The sequence below is a fragment of the Carcharodon carcharias genome, chromosome 4, assembly GCF_017639515.1.
Source record: "Carcharodon carcharias isolate sCarCar2 chromosome 4, sCarCar2.pri, whole genome shotgun sequence".
Taxonomy (NCBI): domain Eukaryota; kingdom Metazoa; phylum Chordata; class Chondrichthyes; order Lamniformes; family Lamnidae; genus Carcharodon; species Carcharodon carcharias.
This window is the reverse complement of record NC_054470.1, coordinates 39,442,249-39,455,513: the sequence shown is the minus strand read 5'-3', so window position 1 is coordinate 39,455,513 and position 13,265 is coordinate 39,442,249. Positions and strand designations below refer to the sequence as shown.

At 42.8% G+C, this 13,265-nt stretch overlaps 1 protein-coding gene across 3 annotated transcripts in view; it reads right to left on the bottom strand.

The window, feature by feature from the left end:
* Positions 1–13,265, bottom strand: part of LOC121277251 (spindlin-Z-like) — a 108,469-nt gene that overhangs the window by 61,336 nt on the left and 33,868 nt on the right. The window lies entirely within an intron of this gene.

Here is a 13,265-nt window from a genome sequence, read left to right as displayed (position 1 = left end):
TCACACTGAGGCTAACACAATGAAGGCTGTGTGGCACTACCACCATGTTAAATAGGATAAATTTCGAACAGATCTTGCAACTCAAGGCTGGGCAACCATGAAGTGCTGTGGGCCTTCAGCAGCAGCAGAACTGTACTCAACCACAATCTGTAACCTCATGGACCGACATATCCCCCACTCTACCATTACCACCAAGTCAGGGATCAACCCTGGTTCAAAGAAGAGTGCAGGAGGGCATGCCAGGTGCAGCACGAGACATACCTAAAAATGAGGTGACAACCTGGTGAAGCTACAGCACAGGACTACTCACACACCAAATAGCATAAGCAGCAAGTGATAGACAGAGCTAAACAGTCCTGACACATTCAGTTGTGAATGGTGATGGACATGTAACAACTCACTGGAGGAGGCGGCACCACAAAATATCCCCATCCTCAATGCACATCAGTGCAAAAGATAAGGCTGAAGCATTTGCAACAATCTTTAGCCAGAAGTGTCACGTGGATTATCCATCTCAGCCTCCTCTGAAGGTCCCCAACATCACAGATGCCAGTCTTCAGCCAATTCGATTTACTCCACATGAAATCAAGAAACGGCTGAAGTTACTGGATATTCCAAAGGCCATGAGCCCTGACAATATTCCAGCAATAGTACTGAACACTTATGCTCCAGAACTTGCCACATCCGTAGTCAAGCTGTTCCAGTACAGCTACAACACTGGCACATACCCAGCAATGTGAAAAATTGTCCAGGTACGTCCTGCACACAAAAAGGAGGACAAATCAAACCTGGCCAATTACTGCCCCATCGGTCTTCCCTCGATCATCAGTAAAGCGATGAAAGGGATAAACAATAGTGCTATCAAGTGGCAGTTGCTCAGCAATAGCCTGCTCACTGACTCTCAGATTGGATTCCACTAAGGCAACTCATTCCTGACCTCACAACAGCCTTGGTCCAAACTTGGAGGAAAAAAGAGCTGCACTCCCGAGGTGAGGTGAGAGTGACTGCCCTTGACATCCAGGCCGCTTTTGACAGAATGCGGCTTCAAGGAGTCCTAACAAAACTGGAGTCAACGGGAACCAGGGGAAAACTTTCCACTGGCTGGAGTCATACCTAGCACAAAGGAAAGTGGTTGCGGTTGTTGGAGGTCAGTCATCTCTGTTCCAGGACATCACTGCAGGAGTTCCTCCGGGTAGTCTCCTAGGCCCAATCATCTTCAGCTGCTTCGTTCTTGACATTCCTTCCATCATAAGGTTAGAAGTGGGGATGTTCGCTGATGATTACACAATGTTCAGCACCATTCATGACTCCTCAGATACTGAAGCGGTCCATGTCCATGCAGGAAGACCTGGACAATATCCAGGCTTGGGCTGACAAGTAACATTCACGCCACACAAGTGCCAGACAATGACCATCCCCAATAAGAGAGAATCTAACCATTGACCCTTGATGTTCAATGGCATTACCATCGCTGAATCCCACACGATCAACATCCTGGAGGGCTACCATTAACCAGAGACTGAACTGGACTAGCCATATAAATAATGTGGCTACAATAGGTTAGATGTTAGGGATCCTGTGGCAAGTAACTCACTGCCTGACTTCCCAAAGCTTGTTCACCATCGACAAGGCACAAGTCAGGAGTGTGATGGAACACTCCCAACTTGCCTGGATGAGTGCAGCTCCAAACAACAGTCAAGAAGCTTGACACCGTCCAGGACACAGCAGCCCAACTTAACTGGCACGCCATCCACAAACATTCATTCCCTCCACCACTGACGCACAGTAACAGTAGTGTCTACCATCCACAAGATGCACTGCAGGAACTCACCAAGCCTCCTTAGATAGCACCTTCCAAACCCATGACTACTACCATCTAGAAGGACAAGGGCAGCAGATAGATGGGAACACCGCCACCTGGAAGCTCGCCTCCAAGTCACTCACCGCCCTGACTTGGAAATATAAGGCCGTTCTTTCAATGTCACTGGTAAAAATCCTGGACTCCATCCGTAACAGCACTGTGGGTGTATGTACACTACATGGACTGTAGCAGTTCAAGGCAGCAGCTCACCACCACCTTCTCAAGAGCAATTAGAGATGGGCAATAAATGCTGGTCCAGCCAGAAGCCCACATCCAGTGAACAAATTTTTAAAAAAAGCTTCCATCAAAGTCATCTTTTCAATGCTGCCACCAACAAATTGGCATGAATAGCAAAGTCCTTTTTCACAAGTGAACTGACGATTCTGGAGGGATCTATAGAGGGGGACCGGGATTGCTGATCTCAAGTCCAAAGATGTGGTGGTAGATGAGGTGAACAGGACAGGCAGGAGGGAGAAGGTGAAATTAGCCCCCAGCAGGTATCCTGGAGAGGAAGGCCAGAGATAAATACAGCTCATACAGTTGGGGTTGGTGCTGGTTGGCAGGCAGCAAAGAGTGCCTTGATCAATCCTTTGAAGAATATCAAAGCAGACATGGATAAGCCCAAAGCTACCCTCCAAGTAGTATTAGAGCCTGGAGTGGCAGCAGGAAAAAAAAGGTAGAGCAACAGCAATGGATTGGGATAGGTACCAGGAGGCAAAGTAACCAAGAGGGGAGAAATGAAAGATAACTGGCTGATGGGCAGGAGAGGAGATTTAAACTAGTTAGTTTTTGAGACAACTGAAACCTGGTTTCCAGCAAGTATTTTAAGATGTTGATGTTATAATTTTGACTTCCCCCTCCCCAAACACGTGCTCTCATGTTCACCTAAGCAAATTGGTCAATGGGAATATAAACCAATTTCCTTGTTTAACAGTTAACTGCTAATCATGGTAAACCACTCATTGATGAATCCGGTGGACATGTATTGTGCTAGTACCTTCATCACAAGTACAGCTGTTTTCAGCACAAGTTTATTAACAATCTCTTACTTGAGACCCCAGTGGTGGAGGTTGGCTGCACAGGGGCCCTGGCCCTTCCTGAAACTATTTAGCAAAGACCACTCTCACCATGGCAGTTCAAAGCCTACCTTTCGACAGATGTGGTTTGCCACAAGGAACTTGTTCGTGACTTCCCAGGTTTCCCATTCCTTGATCTGCAGGATGTATGTTGGCAGATCTTGCTCAGGAATGGTGCTCCATATGGGGTGCAAAGATGGAAGACAGATCATCATGGAATGATAAGTAAGTGAGGTGGTGCACAGATGGTTTCAACCAGTTTGCAGGTTTTCATCAGTCAGCAGTGATGGAATTTACAAGGGCAGGAAGCCAGGCGAAGGGTGTTGAGCCAAGAATTCCAGTTATGATGCACATTGTTGCCTTCGGTTGAGTGTCAATGAGGTGCCAGACAGGGCAAGTGCTGAGGTCCAGAGTGTAGATCCAGCAAGTTTGGTTGGTAGTTTGTTTCCAATTTTGTTGTTGTTTTCATCAAATGTTCCTGGAAGGACAGAGTCCTATCTTGAGTCACTCCCAACTATGTTGGGTTGGGATTATGCTTTAGTCTCTGGCCATCCATCCAGATATGCAATTTTTTTTTGGCACTGGCATTGTGGAGGTGGAATACACTGATTATTGTTTTAGAGGGATTTAATGTGAGATGCCATGTGCTGCAATAGTCCATCAACTTTGTAACATCTTCAATAAAGATCTGGTCCAGAATACTGAAGGAGAGTCTCTTATAGATAAGTTAAAAGGAAATGATTCATCAGTGAGCCCCTATTATTTCCAGTGCATATACTGGTATGCGAGGGAGGAAATATTAGAGCCTAAGAAAGTGGGTTGAAATACATCTTTCTGTTTCATGATTAAATCAGGTCAGAAATTAAAAATAGTATTATTAACATCCAGGTAAAAATCTAAGGTGCAACTTGAAATTCCCTAGCCATCAATGCAGTCTGTTTCTGGCACCAACACCAGACAGCAATTGTAAATAAAACTCTGTCTCAGTGGCATTTAATGAAGTTAACATATAAAACATCCTTTGTCTTAGAAAAATCTATCATTTGAGTAATTTGGGATCAAAGGCTTGCTGGAGCTTTGAATCAAGAGTTAATTTCGGCAACAGCCACTGTTAGTTTTGCATGGAAATACTTAGGCTTAATTTTGGGGGTATCTATTTGATATTATAAGTTCTGTTGAAGAGTCATGAGGACTCGAAACTTCAACTCTTTTCTTCTCCGCCGATGCTGCCGGACCTGCTGAGTTTTTCCAGGTAATTCTGTTTTTGTTTTGGATTTCCAGCATCCGCAGTTTTTTTGTTTTTAAGAAATTGGATAGCTTTGTTTTGGCTGCAGGAGTCATGTTTTGCAACCTGCCCTCAACAGTTCAAAATGAACTGGGCAGCATGTAACATTGTGGATTCCCACACTGAACTGCTGTCAGTAGCATTGTCAGTGGCCTCTGTACACTGCACTTTGCCGAGTAGAGTTCTGTGCAAACTATGCCCTGCCCATGTTCCAAATCATGTCGCAATGCAACACATGCCCCCATACCTATGCAATGCATGTGAGAAATATGGTTTAATATCTTTTTCCTTATACTATGAATTTTAGGGACTGTATTTTATAAATGCTTGCATGGGCTTTTGATAAGCCAAGAGTTAACTGCAGGTACGAGAATAACTGTTTGCATTGATTAGGTTAGGCATTAGGGATAGCATATCGCATGAATCTGAATTTAAAGAAACAGAAGGGGGTGTCAGAACTCAGGAAGACTGAACAGAAATAAGAACATATTCAGTCTGCCTGCAGAATGTATAGTCTAACAGTAAGAGGCAGGAAAAAGACAACTGTCTACATACATCTGATATTTGCACTAACTCACTGTAAAGAACAATGTAAGCCTATTAAGGTGTCTGTATGTTAACTTTGTTAATTGTAGTTAAGGATGTAGCTATATGTTGTGTATCAATAGTCTATTGATGTAACTATGCGTGGAGTACTGATCATGTTGATTGTGTTATGAATGGTGCAAGTCAATTGCTTTTACCAAATACAGCAGGAAACATCCTGGATACCAGAGCTATAAAATGATAAAAAGGGCCGAGTACACATTTATAAAGATTCAGTCTGCTCTGGAGTTGGTGATGCACCCTGACCAGACCTGCACTGTACCTGGCAGGAAGATCTGAGTAGTGCAAGACTAAGCACAGGACAGTGATGTGGACACCTGCCTCATCAGCCTGAACCAGGAGAAGGTCTTTGACAGAATATCGCACATCTACATGATGGATATGCTCTCAAATTGGGTTTTGGAGGCGAGGGGAAGGGCACAAATCTGCAATTGGATCCAACTGCTTTACATAAACATCAGTAGCACAATTTCAATCAATGGGTGGGAATCGGACAGCTTTCCAAATAAACGCGGAGTCACGCAGGGCTGCCCTCTCTCCCGTCCTGTTCGGGTGTTGCATAGAACGTTTTGCTATGTCCTTCAGGAAGGATTCTGGAATGAGGAGTGAGAATCCCAGGTAGTGGAAGCACTCAAGTCAAAGCCTCCCTTTACATGGACAACATTGCCACCTTCTGCTCGGTCCACTGTCGGTGCGCAAACTGATGAGCATCTATGAACAGTTCGACTGGCCTCAGGAGCCAAAGTAAATCACGGCAAAAGCAAGGCCATGTTCCTTGGGAACTGGGCTCACTCCTTTGTCCCCTTCACCATCAGGTCAGAGCAACAGGAGGTGCTGGGCATATGGTTTGGAGGGACCGGAGCATGTGCTAGGAAACTGGAAGCGAGTAGCTACGGTCAAATGAAAACTGTCTAGCTCTTCACTGTGGGTAACATAAGACCATAAGAAATAGGAACAGGAGTAGACCATTCAGCCCCTCGAGCCTGCTCCGCTATTCAATAAGATCATGGCCGTTGCTCTTGTGTTTTGATTTCCATGTTCCCACCTAACCCCAGTAACCTTGCCTAACAAGAATCTATCTACCTCTGCCTTAAAAATATTCAATGACCCCGCCTCCACCACCTTCTAAGGCAGAGAATTCCAAAGTTGCACAACCCTCAAAAAATTTCTCCTCATCTGTCCTAAAAGGGTGATCCCTAATTTTAAAAGTGTTCCCTAGTTCTGGACTCATCCACAAGAGGAAATATCCTTTCAATGGCCACCTTGTCAGGGAAATTCAGGATCTTGTATACTTCAATCAAATCACCCCTCACTCTGCTAAATTCCAGGTGAAACAAGCCTAGTCTGTCCAACATTTCCTCATAAGGCAACCCACTCATTCCAGGATAAAAGCAAAATACTACGGATGCTGGAAATCTGAAACAAGAACAAAAAATAGCTGGAAAAACTCAGCAGATCTGACAGCATCTGCGGAGAAGAATACAGTTAACGTTTAGAGTCCGTATGACTCTTCATCAGAGTTCTGATGAAGAGTCATACGGACTCGAAACTTTAACTATGTTCCTCTCCGCAGATGCTGTCAGACCTGCTGAGTTTTTCCAGTTATTTTTGTTTTTGTTCCACTCATTCCAACTACCAATCTAGTAAACATCCAATGCATTTACATCCTTCCTTAAATAAGGGAGACCAAAACTGCACACTATTTGGAGGTGCGGTCTCCCCAATGCCCTGTATAACTGAAGTATAACATCCTTACTTTTATGTTCAATCACTCTTGTAATAAAGGATAGGATTCTATCAGCCTTCTTAATTACTTGCTGTGCCTGCATACTAACTTTTTGTGACTCGTACTAGAACACCTAGATCACTCTGCACCTCAGAATTATGCAACCGTTCTTTAAGTAATACTATGCTTTTTTTGTTCTTCCTGCCAAAGTGAACTTCACATTTTCCCACATTAAGCTCCATTTGCCAGATCTTTGCCCACTCACTCAACTTATCTATATCCATCTGCAACCTCATGTCCTCTTTACAGCATACTTTCCTACGTATTTTTGTGTCATCTGCAAATGTAGCTATGTCTTCACTCCCCTCACATAAGTCATTGATGTAAATCGTTAAGAGTTGAGGCCCTAGTACAGGCTCCTGTGGGGTTCCACTCGTCACATCCTGCCAACAGGAAAAAGGCCCATTTATGTATACTCTCCACTTTCTGCCAGCCAGCCAGCCAATCTTCTATCCACGCTAATATGTTACCCACCACACCATGAACCTTTATTTTCCTGAAGAATCCTTGATGAGGCACCTTGTTAAGTGCCTTCTGGAAATCCAAGTACAATACCTCTACAGGCTCCCCTTCATCCACTGCACATGTTACTCCTTAAAAAAAAACTCCAATAAATTGGTTAAATATGATTTTCCTTTCACAAAGCCATGCTGACTCTTCCGAATGCCTTGAGCTCTAAGTTCCCAGCTATAACCTCCTTAATTATTGATTCCAATAACTTCCCGGTGACAGACGTCAAGCTAACTGACCTATGATTTCCTGTTTTCTGCCTCCCTCCCTTCTTGAATAGAGCATCTATATTTGCTACTTTCCAATCTGGTGGAACCTTTCCAGAATCTAGCGAATTTTGGAAAATTAACACCAGGGCATCGACTACCTCATTAGCCACTTCTTTTAAGACCCTAGGATGTAGTCCATCAGGACCGGGAGACCTGCCAGCCTGTAGCTCCATCAGTTTGCTCTTTACCGTTTATCTAGTGATTTAAATTTCACCGAGTTCCTTTCTCCCTTTCACCACCTCATTTGCAGCTATTACTGGAATGGTTTTTGTATCCTCTACAGCGAACACAGAAGCAAAATATTTGTTCTTATCTTCTGCCATCTTCTTGTTATCTACTATTAACTCCCCACTGTCAGTCTCGAGAGGACCAACACTCATTTTACTTGCTCTTTTCCTTTTTAAATACCTGTAGAAACTGTTGCTATCCTTTTTTTTTTTTTACAGTTCTAGCTAGCTTCCTCTCATACTCTAGTTTCTTTCTCCTCATTAACCTTTTAGTCATTCTCCACCATTCTTTATAGTCTGTCCAATCATCTGTCCTGCCATTCATCTTTGCAGAATTGTATGCTTTGTCCTTAAGTTTGATGCTTTCCTTAACATATTTAGTTAACCACGGAGGTGGGTCCTCCCCTTAGAATTTTTCTTTATAGTAGAACTGTACTTATTCCGAATACTCTGAAATATCCCTTTAAATGTCTGTCACTGCTTCTCTAATGATCTATCCTCTAGCCTAGTTTCCTAGTTGACTTCAGCAAGCTCAGCTTTCATTCACACTTGGTTGCCCTTATTTAAGTTTAAGATATTGTGGTCGCTGATACCTAGGGGAGCCTTTACTCTGAGGTCACTAATTAATTCTATAACATTACACAATACCAAGTCTAATATAACCTGCTCTCAGGTTGGTTCCAGAACACATTGCTCTAAGAAACTCTCTCTCGAAAGCATTCTAAGAACTCCTCATCCAGGCTACTGTTGCCAATCCGATTTTTCCAGTGTGTGTGTAGATTAAAATCACCCATGATTATTGCCGTCCCTTTATCACAAGCACACAACTTTTTCTCTTGAATACTTTGTCCTACACTGTGGTTACTGTTAGGAGGCCTGTAAACCACTCCCACTAATGTCTTTTTTCCGCTACTATTCCTCATCTCCACCCAAAACGATTCTACATTCCTGACAGCGTCTGTGGAGAGAAAGACAGTTAACTTTGAGTCCATATGACTCTTCAGAGCTCTGAAGAGTCACATGGACTTGAAATGTTAACTCTGTCTTTCTCTCCACAGATGCTGTCAGACCTGAGTTTTTCCAGCATTTTTTGTTTTTGTTTCAGAGATCCAGCATCTGCAGTATTTTATCTTTATCAATTTTACATCCTGATCTCCTGAATCAAGGTCATCTCTAACTATTGCACCAATGCCCTCTTTGATTAACAATGCTACTCCTCCACCTTTACCTAGCTTCCTGTTCTTCCTGAATGTCATGTACCCTTCAATATTAAGGACCCAATCTTTGTCGACCTGCAGCCACATCTCCGTAATTGCTATCAGATCATATTTATTTACATAAATATGGGCCATCAATTCATTTACTTTGTCATAAATGTTACGTACAGATAAAGAGCCTTCAGTTTTGTCTTTTTATTACCTTCGTAACATCTAGTCTTGACTGTTGGTGTATTCTTAGGTTTTTTCTCTGTTCCTTGCTGCCATTCTCTGACCCTCAATTCTCATTATTTTGCTCCCTTAAATTGCTACCTCTACCCAAGCTTGAACCCTCACCCCTCTCTAGTTTAAAGCCCTCTCTACTTCCCTAGTTATGTGATTTATGAGGACATTCGTCCCAGCGGTACAGCCCCCACTTTCCTCAGTACTGATACCAATGCCCCACAAACCGGGGTCCACTTCTCCTTCACCAGTCTTTGAGCTATGCATTCATCTCTCAAATCTTATTTGCCCTATGCTAATTTGCACATGGCTCAAGTAATAATCCAGAGATCATTATCCTTAAGGTTCTGCTTCTTAATTTGGTACCTAGCTCCTCATACTGACTTTACAGAACCTCTTTTCTAGTTCTACCTATGTCATTGGTACCCAAGAACCTGGTCAACAGGTGTGACGCAGTCCTGGTGTGCTGTTCGTGCCACAGCTCTGGCCCATTCCTCACACTTGCGCCGTGGTAATCATCCGAGCTATCTTCTGCTTTATCTGGAGGTCGGAAAAGGATCGTGTTCGCAGGGACACAATGTACAAACCTCTAAAAAGGAGAAAAAAAATCGTACCCAACATTGTCCTCATCCTGTTGACCACCTTTATGCGTGGCTGCATCAAGCTGTGCGCAGACCCTTGGTATGCACACACCAAGTGTCACTATGTGCTGAGGTTCTACCTGTCACCGGTGTTGCAAAGGATGGGTCTGGCCACGTTGCTGTGGAACACTGCAAACAGTTGAACTGTGCTGTACCATATAAACCTCATGTAAAAGTTTATTCAGAAAAACATCTTTGACCACAAGTCCATCAGGCAGTGGTCTACACATAAAGTCCTAGAGATCCTGCGGGAAAAGGAGATGGTGGACCCCTTCGGATAGTTCCCTGAGCAGACTGTCAAAGTAATTTGGCAGAATGCCTCCACGCCAGAACTTTCAAACAAGAACAATCACCAAGAAATAGCTCGGCTGGTGGTGAGAAAGGCCCTCCCCATCAGATCCTTCCTACACGCCTGGAGTCTCACCCCCTCCACGTTACCCTTGAGGTGGCTGTAGTGGGGAAGAGGCCATTGTTCACCTTCTTCTGGAACGTGCCTTTACAAACAAGGTTTGGAGAGAGATGCAGTGCTTTTGTCGAGGTTCATCCCAAGCAGTTCTGTGCTGCAGGATTCTGTGCTTTATGAGCTGTTCAGAGGGATGTCCACAGGGACAAACATCAACTGCAACTGGAGGATCACCAACTCAGTAAAAGATACTCTTTGGTCTGCCTAAAACCTGTTGGTCTTCCAGTGCAAAGAATTATCCTTGACTGAGTGTTGCAAACTGGCACATTCCAGGGTCCAGGGCTGTGTGCTGGAAGGGTGCATTAAAACTTGGGGTAGCCATTGCAGAGGCGCAAAAGGGAAAGATCGCTGTTTAAGGCCTTTCAGCCATCGTGCACCCAAGGGCTGGAAATTGTCTAGAACCCCCCCCAGGCTGTATGACTCACAGTGAATGTATACAGTAAATATTGCATGCATCACAATTGTACTGAAGCACCTCAAGGGTGCAACAAGATCTATGTAGAAAATTTGAATATCCTTGCACCTTCTGGAATAACCATTTGAAATGCTTCGTAATGTTATTTTATGAATGAGGTATATTTTTGCAAAATATAATAGAAGAGTAAAAAATCACACCAGGCCAGAATTAGCATCAACCCTTGTCCAGGCTACTCTGAAGCGTAAAGGCTGTGTGAGGCTTATAAACTATTGCCTGTTGTTTAAGTATTGCTTCATTACTTAATAAGTCCTCTAAATTTGTTACACCAAACTTTTTGCCGAGTCAAGAAAATGACTAAGGTTCAAGTAATTTGCAGAACCTAAAACTGGTCTTTCCTCCATTCCACTCTGACACACTTAACAGTTGGACCTCAATTTTTCATCCATTTTTTTCGATTACTCCACAACTTACCACTGTCTTGCAAGAGATCTCACACACCAAGACCACTGTACCACTATAACTACACCTGGATACACATTGCCCCTACAACCCCAAATATTCTAACAGGCCAGGGATTCTGTCAGCCTCCAAGTGCTTCCTTCCTACAAGAATGTGCTCCAACTCTTACCATATCCAGGGCCTGTCATCTCACCCAGCATTAATTTACCAGCAGTACCAAACCCAGAACACCAAACTGGGAGCACCACACCCTAATACAGTGAACTCACATTATGGAACCCTTCTCACACAGCCAGAAGATGCTCACATAGCCAACAACCTTCTGTCTACCACACCTCACTAGCCCTTCTCAGTGCTCCCAAAATCAGTGAACCATATGGCACCCTCAGTACTGCAACACACAGTACCTGGAACCTCCCTTATGTCTAGAATATCTTCCCGAGCATCATTTGCATCCTGTGGGTTTCTAAAAGGCAGAAGATAAAATTAACTATGATAATGAAACTCAACCAGAAAGCAACACCAAAATTCACAATAGCCTGTACAAAAACAAGTTAACTCACTTGATCACCATTAATCAGTCACCCTGATAGAGTAATATATTGTGCACTTTATGGATAATTCAACCCATCTGCCAACTCACCATAGGTATTGCTAACAGAAGTACATTTTTGATTTCATCAAAACAGATCATTGTCAACCTTAGCTAAATGGGAGCATTCTCACCAGTGTCAAATGGTTAAAGACCCATTCCAGGAATTTTAGCACATAATCTAAGCCAAAACTTCAGTACAGTACTGAGTGATTACTACATTGTTAGCAATGCACAATTGCACATGCAATGTTAAACCAAGGCTTTGTTTGTCCTATTGGATGAATGTTAAAGATTCTCTAACATGATTTGAAGAGCAGAGGGATTTTCTAGCTAGTATTCAACTTTCAACCAAAATGACAAAAACAGATATGCTATAATTTTCTCAATGCTGTTTGTGGAAATTGTTTCAAGTCCACACAACAACTTATCTTTGAAACTGGGAATTTGTGGAGTGCACTTGCCAGGTCCAATTTGACAAACCACCTGGGAAAGCAGAAATTCACTGAAGAGCTGTGATGCATTACAATTACTTATACTCACTCTCTGCTACTTATAGTATGATCAAAAGGCATTGGCTGGTTTCCTAGAAACCAGTTTCCAAGCATCTACCAATGTCTTTTCAGGACAGAGCCAAAGAGAGAATTCTCCTTAAAGGGCCCTTGATGGGGCAATTATAAGTGATCACAATATTAAGCAAGTGTTTTTTTACCACCTACATTACTGCTGTGCAACACTCAGCCCAAATCCAGCCTGCAAGCTACCTAATACTTGGTTCCTTTGGAAACCTGTGCACAAGAAAAGACTCCACTATGTGAATCAAATTTCCAGAGCTTGAAGGATTAGGAAAGACATTTTCCTGATTAGTTTAATGGACTAAAGAACTGGCAACATTACTCAACCAAATCAGGAGGTGTTCACCAGACTCAGGAAGCTTATAAAGGGTGACACAGGATAACTGGAAGTTTAACAATGCAAGTCAGCCAGAGAAGCAGAAAAGACCACAAAAGAGGAGGGGCAATTTACTACTGTAGTTCACTCAAGAGGGCCTCAAACTTAGAGAAGTAATCTGAACTTTTCCGTATTCTATCCTTCCTTCATTTTACATAAATAGCAAACTTGTCAAACAATAATTTCTCAATTTATCTCCTAAGCTACCTCACCCCACATTTGTTAACCTTGACAACATTTAAACTGTAGAGAGAGATGAGATTTTGTTAAATTGCCTAATTGCACTGCCATGTTATGTATTTTAATGGAACTTTGATAACAATGCGAGCTTAGCTTGTGGGATGTAAGGGTCAGTATCCTTGAACTAAGGAACGTCTGCATGTTTTATAATCACGTAACATCTTTATTCTACACAATCAACACATAAGAGAAAGGAGTGCAAGTAGAGGGTCTGGAAGGTATGGCACTTCTATGTGTTTGAGATAATGGAACATTCTTGTGACATCATTATACAAGGTCAGATCACAAATGCAGTAAGTAAGTACAAATATAACTAGGATAGCTACAGTTTATTAGAACATATTTGAGAAAATAGTGGTTTCTATATTTCAGTTCTTGGGTTAAGTTAACTAGACCTTTTTTCTGTATTTTGCAGTGCTACAAACAGCTACAGAAGACAATT